At 46.7% G+C, this 19,443-nt stretch overlaps 1 long non-coding RNA gene across 1 annotated transcript; it reads right to left on the bottom strand.

Moving 5' to 3' along the window:
• Window positions 1-255: 255 nt before the first annotated feature.
• Window positions 256-18,110, bottom strand: LOC138296099 (uncharacterized). The gene is made up of 3 exons (XR_011203758.1): window positions 18,009-18,110; window positions 3,884-3,967; window positions 256-375 (listed from the first exon to the last, which is right to left on the bottom strand). It is a non-coding gene; the product is annotated as an uncharacterized lncRNA (long non-coding RNA).
• Between the last annotated feature and the right edge of the window lie 1,333 nt (window positions 18,111-19,443).

Genomic DNA, 19,443 nt, shown 5'->3' with positions numbered 1-19,443 from the left:
ATTGCTTTTCTGGACAGAGGCAGCCAAACACTAACCAGTGAGAAGAAACAGACAACATCCTACGCATCTGGGAAGCGAAGTCATAATAAAAGGCAAAACATTAATTGTGGAATTAAGTAAAGCAATTGCTTTTGATGGTTTATTTTTACTGATTTCATACTAAATAAATTATCTTTTAGCAGGCAACAAACACAGAGAAATGTTGGTGGACACATGAAATGGCAAAGGTTATGTTTTTTCATTTATGCATGAGGAGCTCATTTTATTAAGCGCAGTATGGCTCTTGATTAAATCTTGAAAACTCGTGTAATTTATTGTCTTTTCCCCAGAACTGTGCAGAAGCTCAACAACTGGGCACCGCACAAGATTTCGGCTCTGTAATAATAAGGAGACAAAATGTAGGCTTTAGGTAAAGAAAAGTGGCCTTCATCCCAAATAATCACAGATACTGGCTAAGGTAATTTGATGCACAGTACGGGTCGAGAAAGAGTATTACATCTAGTCTACAACTTTTTCCAACATTGAAATTACATGAAAGGTATGCAGGAACATACAGGCCACATTCGATAGTGTTGATGTCTGGTAGGCAACGTCATGCAAAAATGTCTTCTTCGCTGCCCAAGAATTCTTGCTCGTACTGTCAAAGGGTATACCAACTATTTGAAAGAGGGGGTCTTCTTAGGGCACATATACCTACGTGGTTAGGTAGGCTTTTGCTTTCATGCAAGCTAAGTTGTATGATTGCATCCAGAGATCCCTTGTTTTGATCAGTGGGGCGATGCCACATAAGGGAGTTTTTGGGGGGGTGGCATAATGGCCAGAGCTGCTGTCTTTGGAGCTGGAGAGCCAGTTTCAAGTCTTGGTGTTGGCTCAGCATCCTGCGATTCTGGGCAAATCACATAATCTTCCCTGTGCTCACTAAACATGAATGAGTCCTTCTATGATGTAACTGGTGCTTGTGTTAAGCGCACCTTTGGCTTGCGTTCTCACTATTTAAAACTGCAACAGAACAAGTACAGAGGATTTTTTTCAAAACTTTTTCATTATTAAGAGGGAGCAGCGATTTTTTAAGCATTGAATGAATGCTTCTTTTCGGCTGAGTGTCAGACCCTGAGAAGTTCTCCCATGCATCGCTGACTTTCCATATTGTCCGGTGTGTCTGCACAATCTCCTCGACATCCATGCCCGACAATCCATGCAGAAGACACGGTGACACAAATGAAATGCAACTTTGCACTGCTTGCCACACTTATTGTCGCATTTGCCTGTCAACCTGGCTGGTGTTTTCTGCAAAGAGAGAGGTTGTCTCTTCAAACCACTTTACATGGCTCCTTGTAGTACTGTGCAACATGTAAAAAACATTGACAAAGGTAATAGATTTAGAGTACAGTTTGGCTATCTGCCAGCTGCAAAACTGCTACAAAGTATAAAACATACTTCCAGGAACTAAGGCAAAGAAAATAAGGTGTAAGTAAATAGGACAGAATGAAAGTGACCTACCTCAGCCCTGCTCCTTGTTTGGATGACTGTTCTTTGTGCCTTTCCTTTGTTCTCCTGCCTTTTGTTTTTTGTTTTGTTTTATTTTTCTTTAGGTTTCTTCTCCTCCCTTCTAAAGACCAATTCAACACCCGACCAGTATTTTCCAGATCTTCAGTTAGTGTTTCATATACTTTATATAGGATTGGGGAATATTTGTTACTTCTGTAGGCAGTCTGGCCGACCTTGCTGCACTGGACACATTGCATTTCACAAAAACTCCGTGCTGCACGGCTTCTCCTTTGTTTCCTTCACCCACAGTACAGGAGATTGAAAATAGAATGAGAACCCTTACATGCAAATTAAATTCAAATGTAATCGAATGTGGATTCCATCAGTCTGCAAGCACGTGCATTTATACAGGCTTTAGTATGTATTTTCTTCACATTTACATCATTTCACTAGTAGAAAAGGTGTGGATTTGGAACATTCTGCATTGAAAACAGAAAATAAGGCCAGAGGTCTCTATCTCTGAGTGTGAAGAACTAAAGATCATTCCATTCCAGGCCTTGTGACTAGATGGCTGAGTTACTACACACTTCTCCTACACACCCAACCCAGCAACAACACACACTATATACATCACTACAAACACACTACATGATCACAGCATGCAACCACAACTCCCTATCGGATGTGTAGCCATCAATAGTGCAGCAGATGCAGTAGCACCAGAGCACAGTAGTGCGAGGGGCCATCGGCAACTCACTAGTGGCTCTTTTCACCTACCCGCATGGAAAAAGAGGGGCCCATAACCCTTTCCTGCATCCGGGTCCCCATATTTCTTGAACTCTAACATCTCTTGGGATTGTACTTTATTGTGAGTACAAGCTACCGGAGCTGCTCCTCTGGAGAAAAACTATCTTAACAACAGCATCCGTGGCAATCTCATGTGCAATGCGCACCTCCTTCATCTGCATGGAATGAGCCACAATATTTCTAATACATTTTCTCAGACACCTTTACATTGAGTTGTGGTGGCACCAATGCTTTTTTTGTGTTGTCATTTTTTTATTGAATAAACAGTACATCGTGGTGCAGTAGCATAGAGGTACCAATTGGGTGAAAATGCTAATAACAATCGTGTATTGCACAGGGATGGGCATAGAAACGAAAGAGGGGGGTAGGGATGGGCAGGGGCGGACAGTAACGTAATGGGCGAGGGGATCATGAACAATGGTGAACAGGCAGCCATCAGGGATCGAAGATCAGAGCATAGAACTCAGGTCCTAAACCTCGAAACGCAGAATTGGGGTTTCAGAGTGCCTAGCTCAAAGCCCATAACTCCAACTCAAGACCCCCTCCTTGTGTATATTTGAGCCCCAATTGGGTTGTGAGAATACAGATGAATGTTCCCTTCGAAGAGCATGTCCTGGGGTTGATTAATTAGCTATTGGTGCATAGAATCTCTATACAGGGATAACGTCAGGTTAGGCTCAGGGTCAGCTACCAGGAGAGTAAGTGAAGGGATGGCCTATAGAGGCAAGAGGTGGGGGAGGGTCTCAGTGGATGGAGAGAGGAATGATGGTAAGATATAGGGGAGCGGCCATTTCTAAGGCAATCCTTGAGCTACAGAAGGGCATCTGGATAGTCAAGTGGGGCAAGCCCTATAGCGGTTGGCGGGTCTGTAGGAGGAGAGAGTGGGATCGGATCCGTGAGACAATGTAAGTGGGGAGAGCAGAAGCAATATATCTGCCTTGTGGCACCAATGTTTGATGGCTTTTGGCAGTCAGCCACATGCACATCAGTCCGTCACCACCAAAGTCTCCCCCTCAAACTCCTCTTGGTTAGACTCTTTCTGAGTTCCCTAGTTTTTGTTTTATAGTAGGGTCAACTTGATCCCTCTGGTATGTATTTAACACCCCTAATAACTCCCTAATAACAGATATGTAATTAGCCTCACTCTTGTTGTTCCATGCACTCTACTGAACAATGTGTACTGGTTGAGTTCAATGGGCGTCCTACCAAAATGTGTTTTAACTTTAAACAAAGAACGTTTATACACAGTTACTTTATTACCATCATTCCACCACTTACTAACTATGGCAGATGCTGTAAAATCCACAAACCTTCCAGACCCAACAAACAAAATCACAGCGTCTTGACTAACGTCAACAAGTCAAGTGCCATCAAAGCATAAACATGAAACCAGTTCTTCCAGTGATCCCAATTATTGTGTTATATTTAAAACATGACGTAGAACTCAATGAAGGATTAAACATGTCCATATTTCACTTTTCAGCACTTCCACTTCCCAGACAAATGGAAAATTTACAATAATTTCAACATCCTAAAACAAGAGTAGTGCTTGAACATTAAGTACAAAACTAATAGTGTCCTTATTCACCTAGAAAATTGATCATCTCCAACTGAGGTCAGCTTCTTTCACAGTATTGGGTCCGCCTTTTGGTGGTTCGTACACCGCATGCTTCTACAGAAGAAACAAGTTGACACAGGCAATAGTAACATCCACGTTTTAAAGGAAAAAACATTAAAGACATGGACAAGCCAGACGACAACCACCAGTTTCCACAACTCTAAGGATGATATTGCAATGACAGATTGTAGGAAAGTACCATCTTGCCTGGCATGTTACCCCCATTTTTCACTGTATATATGTTGTTTTAGTTGTATGTGTCACTGGGACCCTGCTAGTCAGGGCCCCAGTGCTCATAAGTGTGCCTGAATGTGTTACCTGTGTTATGACTAACTGTCTCACTGAGGCTCTGCTAACCAGAACCTCAGTGGTTATGCTCTCTCATTACTTTCAAATTGTCACTAACAGGCTAGTCACCAATTTTACCAATTTACATTGGCTTACTGGAACACCCTTATAATTCCCTAGTATATGGTACTGAGGTACCCAGGGTATTGGGGTTCCAGGAGATCCCTATGGGCTGCAGCATTTCTTTTGCCACCCATAGGGAGCTCTGACAATTCTTACACAGGCCTGCCACTGCAGCCTGAGTGAAATAACGTCCACGTTATTTCACAGCCATTTTACACTGCACTTAAGTAACTTATAAGTCACCTATATGTCTAACCTTTACCTGGTAAAGGTTGGGTGCAAAGTTACTTAGTGTGAGGGCACCCTGGCACTAGCCAAGGTGCCCCCACATTGTTCAGGGCCAATTCCCCGGACTTTGTGAGTGCGGGGACACCATTACACGCGTGCACTACATATAGGTCACTACCTATCTGTAGCTTCACAATGGTAACTCCGAATATGGCCATGTAATATGTCTATGATCATGGAATTGCCCCCTCTATACCATCCTGGCATAGTTGGCACAATCCCATGATCCCAGTGGTCTGTAGCACAGACCCTGGTACTGCCAAACTGCCTTTCCCGGGGTTTCACTGCAGCTGCTGCTGCTGCCAACCCCTCAGACAGGCATCTGCCCTCCTGGGGTCCAGCCAGGCCTGGCCCAGGATGGCAGAACAAAGGACGTCCTCTGAGAGAGGGTGTTACACCCTCTCCCTTTGGAAAATGGTGTGAAGGCAGGGAAGGAGTAGCCTCCCCCAGCCTCTGGAAATGCTTTCATGGGCACATTTGGTGCCCATTTCTGCATAAGCCAGTCTACACCGGTTCAGGGACCCCTTAGCCCTGCTCTGGCGCGAAACTGGACAAAGGAAAGGGGAGTGACCACTCCCCTGACCTGTACCTCCCCTGGGAGGTGCCCAGAGCTCCTCCAGTGTGCTCTAGACCTCTGCCATCTTGGAAACAGAGGTGCTGCTGGCACACTGGACTGCTCTGAGTGGCCAGTGCCATCAGGTGACGTCAGAGACTCCTCCTGATAGGCTCCTTCAGGTGTTGCTAGCCTATCCTCTCTCCTAGGTAGCCAAACCCTCTTTTCTGGCTATTTAGGGTCTCTGTCTCTTGGGATTCCTTAGATAACGAATGCAAGAGCTCATCCGAGTTCCTCTGCATCTCTCTCTTCACCTTCTGCCAAGGAATCGACTGCTGACCGCGCTGGAAGCCTGCAAAACTGCAACATAGTAGCAAAGACGACTACTGCAACTCTGTAACGCTGATCCAGCCGCCTTCTCGACTGCTTTCCTGGTGGTGCATGCTGTGGGGGTAGTCTGCTTCCTCTCTGCACTAGAAGCTCCGAAGAAATCTCCTGTGGGTCGACGGAATCGTCCCCCTGCAACCGCAGGCACCAAAGAACTGCATTACCGGTACCTTGGGTCTCCTCTCAGCACAACAAGCGAGGTCCCTTGAATCCAGCAACTCTGTCCAAGTGACTCCCACAGTCCAGTGACTCTTCAGTCCAAGTTTGGTGGAGGTAAGTCCTTGCCTCCTCACGCCAGACTGCATTGCTGTGAACCGCGACTTTTGCAGCTAATCCGGCCTCCGTGCACTTCCGGCGGAAATCCTTTGTGCACAGTCCAGCCTGGGTCCACGTCACTCTAACCTGCATTGCACGACCTCCTAAGTTGTTCTCCGGCGACGTGGGACTCCTTTGTGCGACTTCGGGTGAGCACCGTTTCACGCATCCTCGTAGTGCCTGTTTCTGGCACTTCTCCGGGTGCTACCTGCTGCTGAGAGGGCCCCTTGTCTTGCTCGACGTCCCCTCTGTCTCCTGAAACCCTTACCGCACGATTGGCAGCTAGCAAGGCTTGTTGGCGGTCTTTCGGCGGGAAAACACTTCTGCACGACTCTCCACGGCGTGAGGGATCCGTCCTCCAAAGGGGAAGTCTTTAGCCCTTGTCGTTCCTGCAGAAACCTAAGCTTCTACAGTCCAGTAGCAGCTTCTTTGCACCCGCAGCTGGCATTTCCTGGGCATCTGCCCATCTCCGACTTGCTTGTGACTTTTGGACTTGGTCCCCTTGTTCCACAGGTACCCTCGACTGGAAATCCATCGTTGTTGCATTGCTGGTTTGTGTCTTTCCTGCAGAATTCCCCTACCACGACTTCTATGTCCTATGGGGAACTTTAGTGCACTTTGCACTCACTTTCTTTTCAGGGTCTTGGGGTGGGCTATTTTTCTAACCCTTACTATTTTCTAATAGTCCCAGCGACCCTCTACAAGGTCACATAGGTTTGGGGTCCATTCGTGGTTCGCATTCCACTTTTGGGGTATATGGTTTGTGTTGCCCCTATCCCTATGTGTCCCCATTGCATCCTATTGTAACTATACATTGTTTGCACTGTTTTCTAAGACTATACTGCATATTTTTGGTATTGTGTATATATATCTTGTGTATATTTCCTATCCTCTCACTGAGGGTACACTCTGAGATACTTTGGCATATTGTCATAAAAATAAAGTACCTTTATTTTTAGTATAACTGTGTATTGTGTTTTCTTATGATATTGTGCATATGACACTAAGTGGTACTGTAAGAGCTTCACTCGTCTCTTAGTTCAGCCTAAGCTGCTCTGCTAAGCTACCATTATCTATCAGCCTATGCTGCTAGACACCCTATACACTAATAAGGGATAACTGGGCCTGGTGCAAGGTGCAAGTACCCCTTGGTACTCACTACAAGCCAGTCCAGCCTCCTACATTGGTTGTGCAGCGGTGGGATAAGTGCTATGAGACTACTTACCACTCTTGTCATTGTACTTTTCATAAGAGAAAAATATACAAAACAAGTTCAGTGTGTGTACACATAACTAAAAAGTTTTGCATTTCCTCTTTTCACTCTTTTCTAAAGTGCTGAAAAGTACTTCTAAACTTTCAAAAAGTTCTAAAAAGTTAAAAAAGTTTTTTTTCTCTGTCTTTCTAAAAACTCTGACAAACTCTGACAAACTTTTTTCTCTTTTTCTATCACTTTAACCCTCTCTAAAAATGTCTGGCACAGGCCAAAATGTTGATCTGTCCAAACTTGCATATGATCACCTTAGCTGGAAAGGAGCAAGGAGTCTCTGCATAGAGAGAGGTTTGAGTGTAGGGAAGAATCCTTCCTTGGAATTGTTACTTAACATGCTTAGAGAACAAGATAAGGCTAAAAGTGCCCCATCTGTTGAAAAAGTAGCTAATGGTTCCCAATCTGATCCAGGGACTCCCCCAGGAAAAGATTCAGGAAAGAAACTTCTTAGCCTGCCCATTACTAGACAGTCTAGCATAGTTGGTACTGAGGTGGAGTCACATCATACAGATGGTGTGCTCTCACATTACACTGTCAGCCAAGCTGTTAGGGTGCCCTCTGTAAGGGACAGGTCTCCTTCTGTTCATTCTCATCATACTTCTGTGTCTAGGAATGTCCCTCCCACCCACCCTGATGACAGATTGTTAGAAAGGGAGCTCAATAGATTGAGAGTGGAACAAACCAGACTGAAGCTCAAGAAGCAACAGCTGGATTTGGAGAGACAGACTTTAGAAGTAGAGAAGGAGAGACAGAAACTGGGTTTAGAAACCCATGGTGGCAGCAGTAGTATTCCCAATAGTCATCCTGCAAAAGAGCATGATTCTAGGAATCTGCACAAGATAGTTCCCCCTTATAAGGAGGGGGATGACATTAACAAGTGGTTTGCTGCACTTGAGAGGGCCTGTGTTGTACAGGATGTCCCTCAAAGGCAGTGGGCTGCTATCTTATGGCTATCATTTAGTGGAAATGGTAGGGATAGGCTCCTTACTGTGAAAGAAAGTGATGCCAATAATTTTATACTTCTTAAGAATGCACTCCTGGATGGTTATGGCTTAACCACTGAACAATACAGGATAAAGTTCAGAGAGATCAAAAAGGAGTCTTCACAAGACTGGGTTGATTTCATTGACCATTCAGTGAAGGCCTTGGAGGGGTGGTTACATGGCAGTAAAGTAACTGATTATGACAGCCTGTATAACTTGATCCTGAGAGAGCATATTCTTAATAATTGTGTGTCTGATTTGTTGCACCAGTACTTGGTGGACTCTGATCTGACCTCTCCCCAAGAATTGGGAAAGAAGGCAGACAAATGGGTCAGAACAAGGGTGAACAGAAAAGTTCATACAGGGGGTGACAAAGATGGCAACAAGAAGAAGGATGGTAAGCCTTCTGACAAGGGTGGGGACAAATCTAAAAATGAGTCTTCATCAGGCCCACAAAAACACTCTGGTGGGGGTGGTGGGCCCAAATCCTCTTCTAATCAAAACAAAGAAAAGAAACCATGGTGCTATTTATGTAAAATAAAAGGCCATTGGACAACAGATCCCAGTTGTCCAAAGAAAAGCACCAAGCCTCCTACCACTACAACCCTTACTGCTACACCTAGTATCCCTACTAATAGCAGTGGTGGTGGGAGCAAACCTACTAATAGCCAATCCAAGGGAGTAGCTGGGCTCACTTTTGGTAACTTAGTTGGGGTTGGTCTGATTAGGGAGACCACAGAGGATGTGTTAGTCTCTGAGGGGGCTATTGATTTAGCCACCTTGGTTGCTTGTCCCCTTAACATGGATAAGTACAAGCAACTACCCCTAATAAATGGTGTTGAGGTTCAGGCCTACAGGGACACTGGAGCCAGTGTAACTATGGTGATAGAGAAACTGGTCCACCCTGAACAACACCTACTTGGTCACCAGTACCAAGTAACCGATGCTCACAACAACACACTTAGCCACCCCATGGCTGTTGTAAATCTCAACTGCGGGGGGGGTTACTGGTCCAAAGAAAGTTGTGGTAGCTTCAGATTTACCTGTAGACTGTCTATTAGGGAATGATTTGGAGACATCAGCTTGGTCAGATGTGGAGTTGGAGGCCCATGCAGCAATGCTGGGCATCCCAGGGCATATTTTTGCTTTAACCAGGGCTCAGGCCAAAAAGCAAAAAGGACAGGGAAGCTTGGATCCTGGAACAATGGACCAAGTGCTCCCTAAAGCTAGGGCTAGTAGAAGTAAAGCACTTCCTACTATCCCTCCCTCTACAGTGAATTCTACTTCTGAGGAAGAAGAATTTCCACCCTGTGCAGAACCTACACCAGAGGAGCTGGAAGCAGACACTGCTGAGCTTTTGGGTGAAGGGGGGCCTGCCAGGGAGGAGCTGAGTGTGGCACAGCATACCTGTCCCACACTAGAGGGTCTAAGACAGCAAGCTGTCAAACAAGCTAATGGGGATGTCAGTGACTCTCACAGAGTTTACTGGGAGGACAACCTCTTGTACACTGAAGCAAGGGATCCTAAACCTGGAACTGCCAGGAGGTTAGTGATTCCTCAGGAGTACAGAAAGTTCCTCCTAACTCTAGCCCACGACATTCCCCTAGCTGGGCATCTAGGACAAATGAAAACTTGGGATAGGCTTGTCCCCTTGTTTCATTGGCCTAGAATGTCTGAGGACACAAAAGAATTTTGTAAGTCCTGTGAAACCTGTCAAGCCAGTGGCAAGACAGGTGGCACCCCAAAGGCACCCCTTATTCCACTGCCTGTGGTTGGGGTTCCCTTTGAAAGGGTAGGGGTTGACATAGTTGGCCCCCTTGACCCTCCTACTGCTTCAGGCAATAGGTTTATCTTGGTGGTAGTGGACCATGCCACAAGATATCCTGAAGCAATTCCTTTAAGGACCACTACAGCACCTGCAGTGGCAAAGGCCCTCCTAGGAAGATTTTCTAGGGTGGGCTTCCCAAAGGAAGTAGTATCAGACAGGGGAAGCAATTTCATGTCTGCTTACTTAAAGGCCATGTGGAAGGAGTGTGGTGTAACTTACAAGTTCACTACACCCTATCATCCACAAACAAATGGACTGGTGGAGAGATTTAACAAAACTCTCAAAGGCATGATTATGGGACTCCCTGAAAAAATCCGCGGGAGATGGGATATCCTTTTACCATGCCTCCTTTTTGCCTACAGGGAGGTACCCCAGAAAGGAGTGGGCTTCAGCCCCTTTGAACTCCTCTTTGGACACCCTGTTAGGGGTCCACTAACACTTGTCAAGGAGGGTTGGGAACAACCTTTAAAAGCTCCAAAGCAAGATATAGTGGATTATGTACTTGGCCTCAGATCAAGGATGGCTGAGTATATGAAAAAGGCCAGCAAAAACCTTCAGGCCAGCCAAGAGCTCCAGAAGCAATGGCATGATCAGAAGGCTGTTTTGGTTCAGTACCAACCAGGGCAGAAAGTGTGGGTCTTGGAGCCTGTGGCCCCAAGAGCACTCCAAGATAAATGGAGTGGACCCCACATAATTGTTGAAAAGAAGGGTGAAGTCACCTACTTAGTTGACTTAGGCACTGCCAGGAGTCCCCTTAGGGTGCTCCATGTCAATCGCCTGAAACCCTACTATGACAGGGCTGATCTCACCCTGCTCATGGCAACTGATGAGGGACAGGAAGACGACAGTGATCCTCTACCTGATCTCTTCTCTTCCACAGAACAAGATGCTCTTGTGGAAGGTGTAGTTTTGGCTGATTGTCTTACTGCTGAGCAGAAAGACCATTGCATAAATCTCCTGGGTCAGTTTTCTGAACTCTTCTCTACTGTGCCAGGTACCACTTCTTGGTGTGAGCACACTATAGATACTGGAGACAGCTTGCCTGTCAAAAGTAAGATCTATAGGCAGCCTGACCATGTCAGAGACTGCATAAAGCAAGAGGTGCAGAAAATGTTAGAGCTGGGAGTGGTTGAGCACTCTGAAAGTCCATGGGCCTCTCCTGTGGTACTTGTACCAAAACCTCATTCCAAGGATGGAAAGAAGGAAATGCGGTTTTGTGTAGATTATAGAGGTCTCAACCAGGCAACCAAAACTGATGCTCACCCTATACCCAGGGCAGATAAGCTCATAGATACACTGGCATCTGCCAAGTATCTAAGCACGTTTGATTTGACTGCAGGGTATTGGCAGATCAAATTATCAGAAGATGCTAAACCTAAAACTGCATTTTCAACCATTGGAGGCCATTACCAATTCACAGTAATGCCCTTTGGATTGAAAAATGCACCTGCCACTTTTCAAAGGTTGGTGAACACAGTCCTGCAAGGGCTGGAAGCTTTTAGTGCAGCATATTTGGACGATATAGCTGTCTTTAGCTCCAGTTGGGATGATCACCTGGTCCACCTATGGAAAGTTTTAGAGGCCCTGCAAAAGGCAGGCCTCACTATCAAGGCTTCAAAGTGCCAGATAGGGTAGGGGAAGGTGGTTTATCTGGGACACCTTGTTGGTGGGGAACAGATTGCACCACTACAGGGGAAAATCCAAACTATTACAGATTGGGTTCCCCCTACTACTCAGACTCAGGTGAGAGCCTTCCTAGGCCTCACTGGGTATTACAGGAGGTTCATTAAGAACTATGGCTCCATTGCAGCCCCTCTTAATGACCTCACATCCAAAAAGATGCCTAAAAAGGTATTGTGGACAGCTAGCTGTCAGAAAGCTATTGAGGAGCTGAAGCAGGCCATGTGCTCTGCACCTGTCCTGAAAAGCCCTTGTTACTCTAAAAAATTCTATGTCCAAACTGATGCATCTGAATTAGGAGTAGGGCAGTCCTATCACAACTTAATTCTGAGGGCCAGGATCAACCTGTTGCTTTTATTAGTAGGAGGTTGACCCCTAGAGAAAAGCGTTGGTCTGCCATTGAGAGGGAGGCCTTTGCAGTGGTCTGGGCACTGAAGAAGTTGAGGCCATACCTGTTTGGCACTCACTTCATTGTTCAGACAGACCACAAACCTCTACTTTGGCTAAAACAAATGAAAGGTGAAAATCCTAAATTATTGAGGTGGTCCATATCCCTACAGGGAATGGACTATACAGTGGAACATAGACCTGGGAGTAGCCACTCCAATGCAGATGGACTCTCCAGATATTTCCACTTAGACAATGAAGACTCATCAGGTCATGGCTAGTCTTATTGTCCTTCGTTTGGGGGGGGGGTTGTGTAGGAAAGTACCATCTTGCCTGGCATGTTACCCCCATTTTTCACTGTATATATGTTTTTTTAGTTGTATGTGTCACTGGGACCCTGCTAGTCAGAGCCCCAGTGCTCATAAGTGTGCCTGAATGTGTTACCTGTGTTATGACTAACTGTCTCACTGAGGCTCTGCTAACCAGAACCTCAGTGGTTATGCTCTCTCATTACTTTCAAATTGTCACTAACAGGCTAGTGACCAATTTTACAAATTTACATTGGCTTACTGGAACACCCTTATAATTCCCTAGTATATGGTACTGAGGTACCCAGGGTATTGGGGTTCCAGGAGATCCCTATGGGCTGCAGCATTTCTTTTGCCACCCATAGGGAGCTCTGACAATTCTTACACAGGCCTGCCACTGCAGCCTGAGTGAAATAACGTCCACGTTATTTCACAGCCATTTTACACTGCACTTAAGTAACTTATAAGTCACCTATATGTCTAACCTTTACCTGGTAAAGGTTGGGTGCTAAGTTACTTAGTGTGAGGGCACCCTGGCACTAGCCAAGGTGCCCCCACATTGTTCAGGGCCAATTCCCCGGACTTTGTGAGTGCGGGGACACCATTACACGTGTGCACTACATATAGGTCACTACCTATTTGTAGCTTCACAATGGTAACTCCGAATATGGCCATGTAATATGTCTATGATCATGGAATTGCCCCCTCTATACCATCCTGGAATAGTTGGCACAATCCCATGATCCCAGTGGTCTGTAGCACAGACCCTGGTACTGCCAAACTGCCTTTCCCGGGGTTTCACTGCAGCTGCTGCTGCTGCCAACCCCTCAGACAGGCATCTGCCCTCCTGGGGTCCAGCCAGGCCTGGCCCAGGATGGCAGAACAAAGGACTTCCTCTGAGAGAGGGTGTTACACCTTCTCCCTTTGGAAAATGGTGTGAAGGCAGGGGAGGAGTAGCCTCCCCCAGCCTCTGGAAATGCTTTCATGGGCACATTTGGTGCCCATTTCTGCATAAGCCAGTCTACACCGGTTCAGGGACCCCTTAGCCCTGCTCTGGCGCGAAACTGGACAAAGGAAAGGGGAGTGACCACTCCCCTGACCTGTACCTCCCCTGGGAGGTGCCCAGAGCTCCTCCAGTGTGCTCCAGACCTCTGCCATCTTGGAAACAGAGGTGCTGCTGGCACACTGGACTGCTCTGAGTGGCCAGTGCCATCAGGCGACGTCAGAGACTCCTCCTGATAGGCTCCTTCAGGTGTTGCTAGCCTATCCTCTCTCCTAGGTAGCCAAACCCTCTTTTCTGGCTATTTAGGGTCTCTGTCTCTTGGGATTCCTTAGATAACGAATGCAAGAGCTCATCCGAGTTCCTCTGCATCTCTCTCTTCACCTTCTGCCAAGGAATCGACTGCTGACCGCGCTGGAAGCCTGCAAAACTGCAACATAGTAGCAAAGATGACTACTGCAACTCTGTAACGCTGATTCAGCCGCCTTCTCGACTGCTTTCCTGGTGGTGCATGCTGTGGGGGTAGTCTGCCTCCTCTCTGCACTAGAAGCTCCGAAGAAATCTCCCGTGGGTCGACGGAATCGTCCCCCTGCAACCGCAGGCACCAAAGAACTGCATCACCGGTACCTTGGGTCTCCTCTCAGCACGACGAGCGAGGTCCCTTGAATCTAGCAACTCTGTCCAAGTGACTCCCACAGTCCAGTGACTCTTCAGTCCAAGTTTGGTGGAGGTAAGTCCTTGCCTCCCCACGCCAGACTACATTGCTGGGAACCGCGACTTTTGCAGCTACTCCGGCCTCCGTGCACTTCCGGCGGAAATCCTTTGTGCACAGTCCAGCCTGGGTCCACGGCACTCTAACCTGCATTGCACGACCTCCTAAATTGTTCTCCGGCGACGTGGGACTCCTTTGTGCGACTTCGGGTGAGCACCGTTTCACGCATCCTCATAGTGCCTGTTTCTGGCACTTCTCCGGGTGCTACCTGCTGCTGAGAGGACCCCTTGTCTTGCTCGACGTCCCCTCTGTCTCCTGACGCAATTTGCGACATCCTGGTCCCTCCTGGGCCACAGCAGTGTCCAAAAACCCTTACCGCACGATTGGCAGCTAGCAAGGCTTGTTGGCGGTCTTTCGGCAGGAAAACACTTCTGCACGACTCTCCACGGCGTGAGGGATCCGTCCTCCAAAGGGGAAGTCTCTAGCCCTTGTTGTTCCTGCAGAAACCTAAGCTTCTACAGTCCAGTAGCAGCTTCTTTGCACCCGCAGCTGGCATTTCCTGGGCATCTGCCCATCTCCGACTTGCTTGTGACTTTTGGACTTGGTCCCCTTGTTCCACAGGTACCCTCGACTGGAAATCCATTGTTGTTGCATTGCTGGTTTGTGTCTTTCCTGCAGAATTCCCCTATCACGACTTCTATGTCCTTTGGGGAACTTTAGTGCACTTTGCACTCACTTTTCAGGGTCTTGGGGTGGGCTATTTTTCTAACCCTTACTATTTTCTAATAGTCCCAGCGACCCTCTACAAGGTCACATAGGTTTGGGGTCCATTCGTGGTTCGCATTCCACTTTTGGAGTATATGGTTTGTGTTGCCCCTATCCCTATGTGTCCCCATTGCATCCTATTGTAACTATACATTGTTTGCACTGTTTTCTAAGACTATACTGCATATTTTTGGTATTGTGTATATATATCTTGTGTATATTTCCTATCCTCTCACTGAGGGTACACTCTGAGATACTTTGGCATATTGTCATAAAAATAAAGTACCTTTATTTTTAGTATAACTGTGTATTGTGTTTTCTTATGATATTGTGCATATGACACTAAGTGGTACTGTAGGAGCTTCACTCGTCTCCTAGTTCAGCCTAAGCTGCTCTGCTAAGCTACCATTATCTATCTGCCTATGCTGCTAGACACCCTATACACTAATAAGGGATAACTGGGCCTGGTGCAAGGTGCAACTACCCCTTGGTACTCACTACAAGCCAGTCCAGCCTCCTACACAGATGTGATGCGACATGCAACATCTCGTTCCATGCCTTATCACCAGAAGACATAATAGTTACCTCATACAGACAACTGGTTTCACTCCTGCCAGTAAGAGATTTAATTTAATAGGATTCATATAAATAGTTGCAAACTTTCATACAAAATAATTGAAAACTCAGTCATTAGCACTGCCTTTCTTGCTTATTTATTTAGAGAATGCATTTTTTCATAGTAATGCAAGAGTTTAAATGTATGAATTTTCAGTTTTACTTAACTCTTGCCAGATCAATCAATCAATTAATCAATCAATATTTTTAGAGCGCGCTACTCGCCCGTCGCATCTCAAGGCGCTGCGGGGTATGTCCTCAGGGTTCAGTCGAAGAGCCAGGTCTTGAGGTCTTTCCTGAACTGAGGTAGCGATGGCAACTGTCTGAGGTGTTCCAACATTTTGGTGCAAGGTAGGAGAACGATCTCCCTCCAGCCGAGGACTTCCTTATGCGGGGTACAGTGGTGAGCGACTGCTAGAAGGAGTGAAGAAGTCTGGCAGGGGAGTAAAGGGTGATGTGGTGGTTGAGGTTCCTAGGTCCAAGGTTGTGGAGGGCCCTGTGAGCACTATGAGGTGCTTGAATTGATCCTCTTCCCGACTGGGAGCCAGTGGAAATCTCTCAGGTGTCCTGTGATGTTCTTGGTGGGAAATGTTCAGGATGAGTCTGGCGGAGGTGTTCTGGATTTGTTGTAGCTTGCTCATGTTCTTCTTGGTGGTTCCGGCATAGAGGGCGTTGCCATAGTCAAGTCTGCTTGTGATCAGGGCATGTGTCACAGTTTTGCTGCAGTCGCTTGGGATCCATCTGAAGATCTTCCGTAGGAGTCGGAGGATGTGGACACAGGTGGAGGCGATGGAGTTGACCTGTCTTGTGACAGTGAGCGCTGAGTTGATGATGACGCTGAGGTTGCATGTGTGTTCTGTAGGGGTGGAGGGGCTGGCAAGTGTTGAGGGCCACAAGGAGTCATCCCAGGCTGAGGAGGTGGGTCCCAAGATGAGGATCTCAGTCTTGTCAGAGGTTAGCTTAAGGCAGCTCTCCTTCATCCAGGTGGCAACTGCTTTCATCCCATCTTGGAATTTCTTCTTGGCTGTTGTGGGGTTTTTAGTCAGGGAGATGATCAGCTGGGTGTCATCAGTGTAGGAGATGATGTTCAGTCTGTAGTTTCTGCCGAATGGGCGAGTGGGGCCATGTAGATGTTGAACAGTGTGGGACTCAACAAGGACCCTTGGGGTACTCCACAGTTGATCTCTGTAGGTTCTGACAGGTGTGGCAGGAGTCTGACTCTCTGCGTTCTGTCTGTCAGGAAGGAGTGTATCCACCAAAGGGCCTTGCCTCATATGCCTGCTGTGTGGAGTCTGCCGCAGAGAGTGCGGTGGGACACTGTATCGAAGGTGGTTGATAGGTCCAGTAGGATGAGGGATGCAGTTTGGCCACGGTCAAGTAGAGAGTGGATGTCATCTGTGGTGACGAGCAGGGCAGTCTTGGTGCTACGATTAGTTCTGAGTCCTGATTGGGAGATGTCCAGGATGTTGTTGTCCTTAATGTGCTGGCGGAGCTGAGCATTGATTGCTCTTTTGGCGACCTTGGCAGGGAAAGGCAGAAGTGAGATGGAGCAGTAATTCTTGAGATCCTTGGGGTTGGCTATGGGTTTCTTCAAGAACAGGCGGATCGCGGCGTGCTTCTAGTCCTCTGGGAAAGCGGCCAACTCTAGGGAGCAGTTGATGATCTTGCGGAGTTTGGGTTCAATCAAGGCACAGGCCTTGTTGAAGATGTAGTGGGGGCAGGGGTTGTGTGGGGTGCAGAGTGGATACTGCTTGTGATGGAGGGAGTCTTGTTCATCATGAGGGGGTCCAGGCATGCAGTAACACTGAGGGTTCAGAGGGATCGGGTTGGGGCGTTGTTGGTGAGTTCGGAGAGTCTTGTAGATATCCTTGATTTTCTGATGGAAGAAGGCAGCTAGTCTGTCGTAGAGGTCCTGGAATGGCACTCTAACTCACTGCCAGAGTAGCAGTAAGTTAAAGCACTTTATAGGAAAAAAATTACAAACCGAATCGCAAGAGACAGGAGGTAGATCAAAGAATTATTCTTTACATAAAACTGGTTTGCAGAATATTTTTGTACTGATATTAAAGTTTCAGTGGACCAAATATACATATTAAATAGTAAATCTATACATATATACGTGTTAAGAATTGCTTTACAGATCCTTCATGGCAACAGCATGCAAAAATTTACCGTTGGAGATAAAATTAGAGAAGGATATATCAGGTCCTTTTTGAATACCTGAAAAGAGGGTTTTGTGCAGCTCACATGGGGTATAGAATTCCAAATTACAGAGAAAAGTGTTTCAGCTCTGGTCTTTGTTCCTTGAACGAAAAGTTAATGGAAAGGGGAAGCGTAGAAAGTACATCCTAGAAACAAAATCCCCCCTGTTCGTGCCATTGAGACATCAACCTCAGTTTGAGCCGGAGACAAGCAGCGCTTCCAGGAACCCCGTGCCCACACTGAGCACTGAGGCTGACTCGGGTGGTAAGACTGTCTCAGACAGATGTTTCCACTCAGTGCACGCGGTCAGCATCCCTGTGCCTGTTTAACCAGCCCAAAAGTTACTTAGCAGGGTCAGATTTCCCTCCTAAAAGACCACTTGGGAGCCAATTACCTGATGTCGCTGTCTCTGCTCCTTGCTGAGGCCATTCCAGAGGCAGGAAATAGGGAGCCTTCCTCTGCCATCACCACTTTCTGGGTGAGTGAGAGACTCCCGCCAGTCTCCCTGCTGCCAAGACATTCAGCTTCCTCTGACGGGGAGCGTCAAATTCCAGAAAAATACAGACTTTGCTAGGCCTTACCATCAAGAGCCGCGCTCTGCTCTCGCGTAACAAACCATAAAGGTCTGGGTGCAATTTGTATTAAAGTAAAAACGTATAAAAATGGCGTTGTGTGTGTGCTGAATGTAAGTATTATAGTCCCGGAAAGTTTTCCAAGCCGCTTCGTCACGCACAGGCCTTGCTGCGCACTTGTTTTTCAGGCCGCCTTTGCTGATGTGGAAGAGTTGGTCTTGTAAACGTAAACAGGCGGTTCCAGCGACCCAAAGCCCTCAGAGTACCTTATGTGACGGATCAAGGTTCATGTGTACCGATGCCTCCTTTCGTACCTACGTTACGGGTAGGGTTGGTAAATAAAATGCTATTTGTGTTCCGTCTACATACACCTGAATAAGACTCTGTAATAAGAAACTGCATTAAATTTGTTCTCGAAAAAGGCAAGTTTATATCGAATGTTTGCTTTACCACACGTTTTCCTCTTTCTATTTTGGATGGCAAGCTGTTTGTTTTTAATTTTAATGTCTATTTTTGTGTTACATTCTCATACATCACGTCTTGTAATGAACCTCAGCCAGTGCTCTTTGCAGCCCCCGCTTGTCTAGCAGGTCTGCTTATTTTTCAGTCATCTAGGGACAAGTTAAGCTTTGCGCCCACTCAAAAATTAAGTATGTTGAAGATCAAGCCCACCTTGACGCATGAATACGATGTCACTAAAATCTAGAAATAATATTTTTATGAGATTTCGATAAAACGCATGTAGAACTTCCATTTTGTTGGACTGAGAAAAAGAGGTGTTCCCTACTAAGAGTTTGTAGTCATGAGCACGTTTCCTCGCAAAGCATACACAATTCACAACAACAACTACAAGAGAGGCCCATCAGTGACATAAGGAAACTTGGAGGGCCCCCCTGCAAAGTACTTGGAGGGGCTCCCTCCGGACTCACTCCGGAGCTATCAAGATAGGGTACTGTGCTGAAGGCCCACATGGAGCTCGGGGGCCCCCTGCACGGCAGGGGCCTTTGTTACACCACTGGGGCCCATTGTTCAGCACCTGGGTGCAAGCATTTATTACGTCAATGTAACTTGTACAAACGGAAAGGCCCAACAAGGTGTGGACTCAAAATGCTCTGGAGTTACCAGCGTGTCACTTTCAGACTACTCAAAAGCTAAGCAAGAGATATACTACATACAAAACGCTTGACAGTTGCTAATGCAACATGGTTTCGGAGCTCTTGCTAAGAAAATGAGATGGACGTCATTTAGGAGTCGCAG

The sequence above is a fragment of the Pleurodeles waltl genome, chromosome 1_2, assembly GCF_031143425.1.
Source record: "Pleurodeles waltl isolate 20211129_DDA chromosome 1_2, aPleWal1.hap1.20221129, whole genome shotgun sequence".
Lineage (NCBI taxonomy): Eukaryota > Metazoa > Chordata > Amphibia > Caudata > Salamandridae > Pleurodeles > Pleurodeles waltl.
Note: the sequence above shows the minus strand (reverse complement) of the source record. Positions and strands in the feature narration are given on the sequence as shown.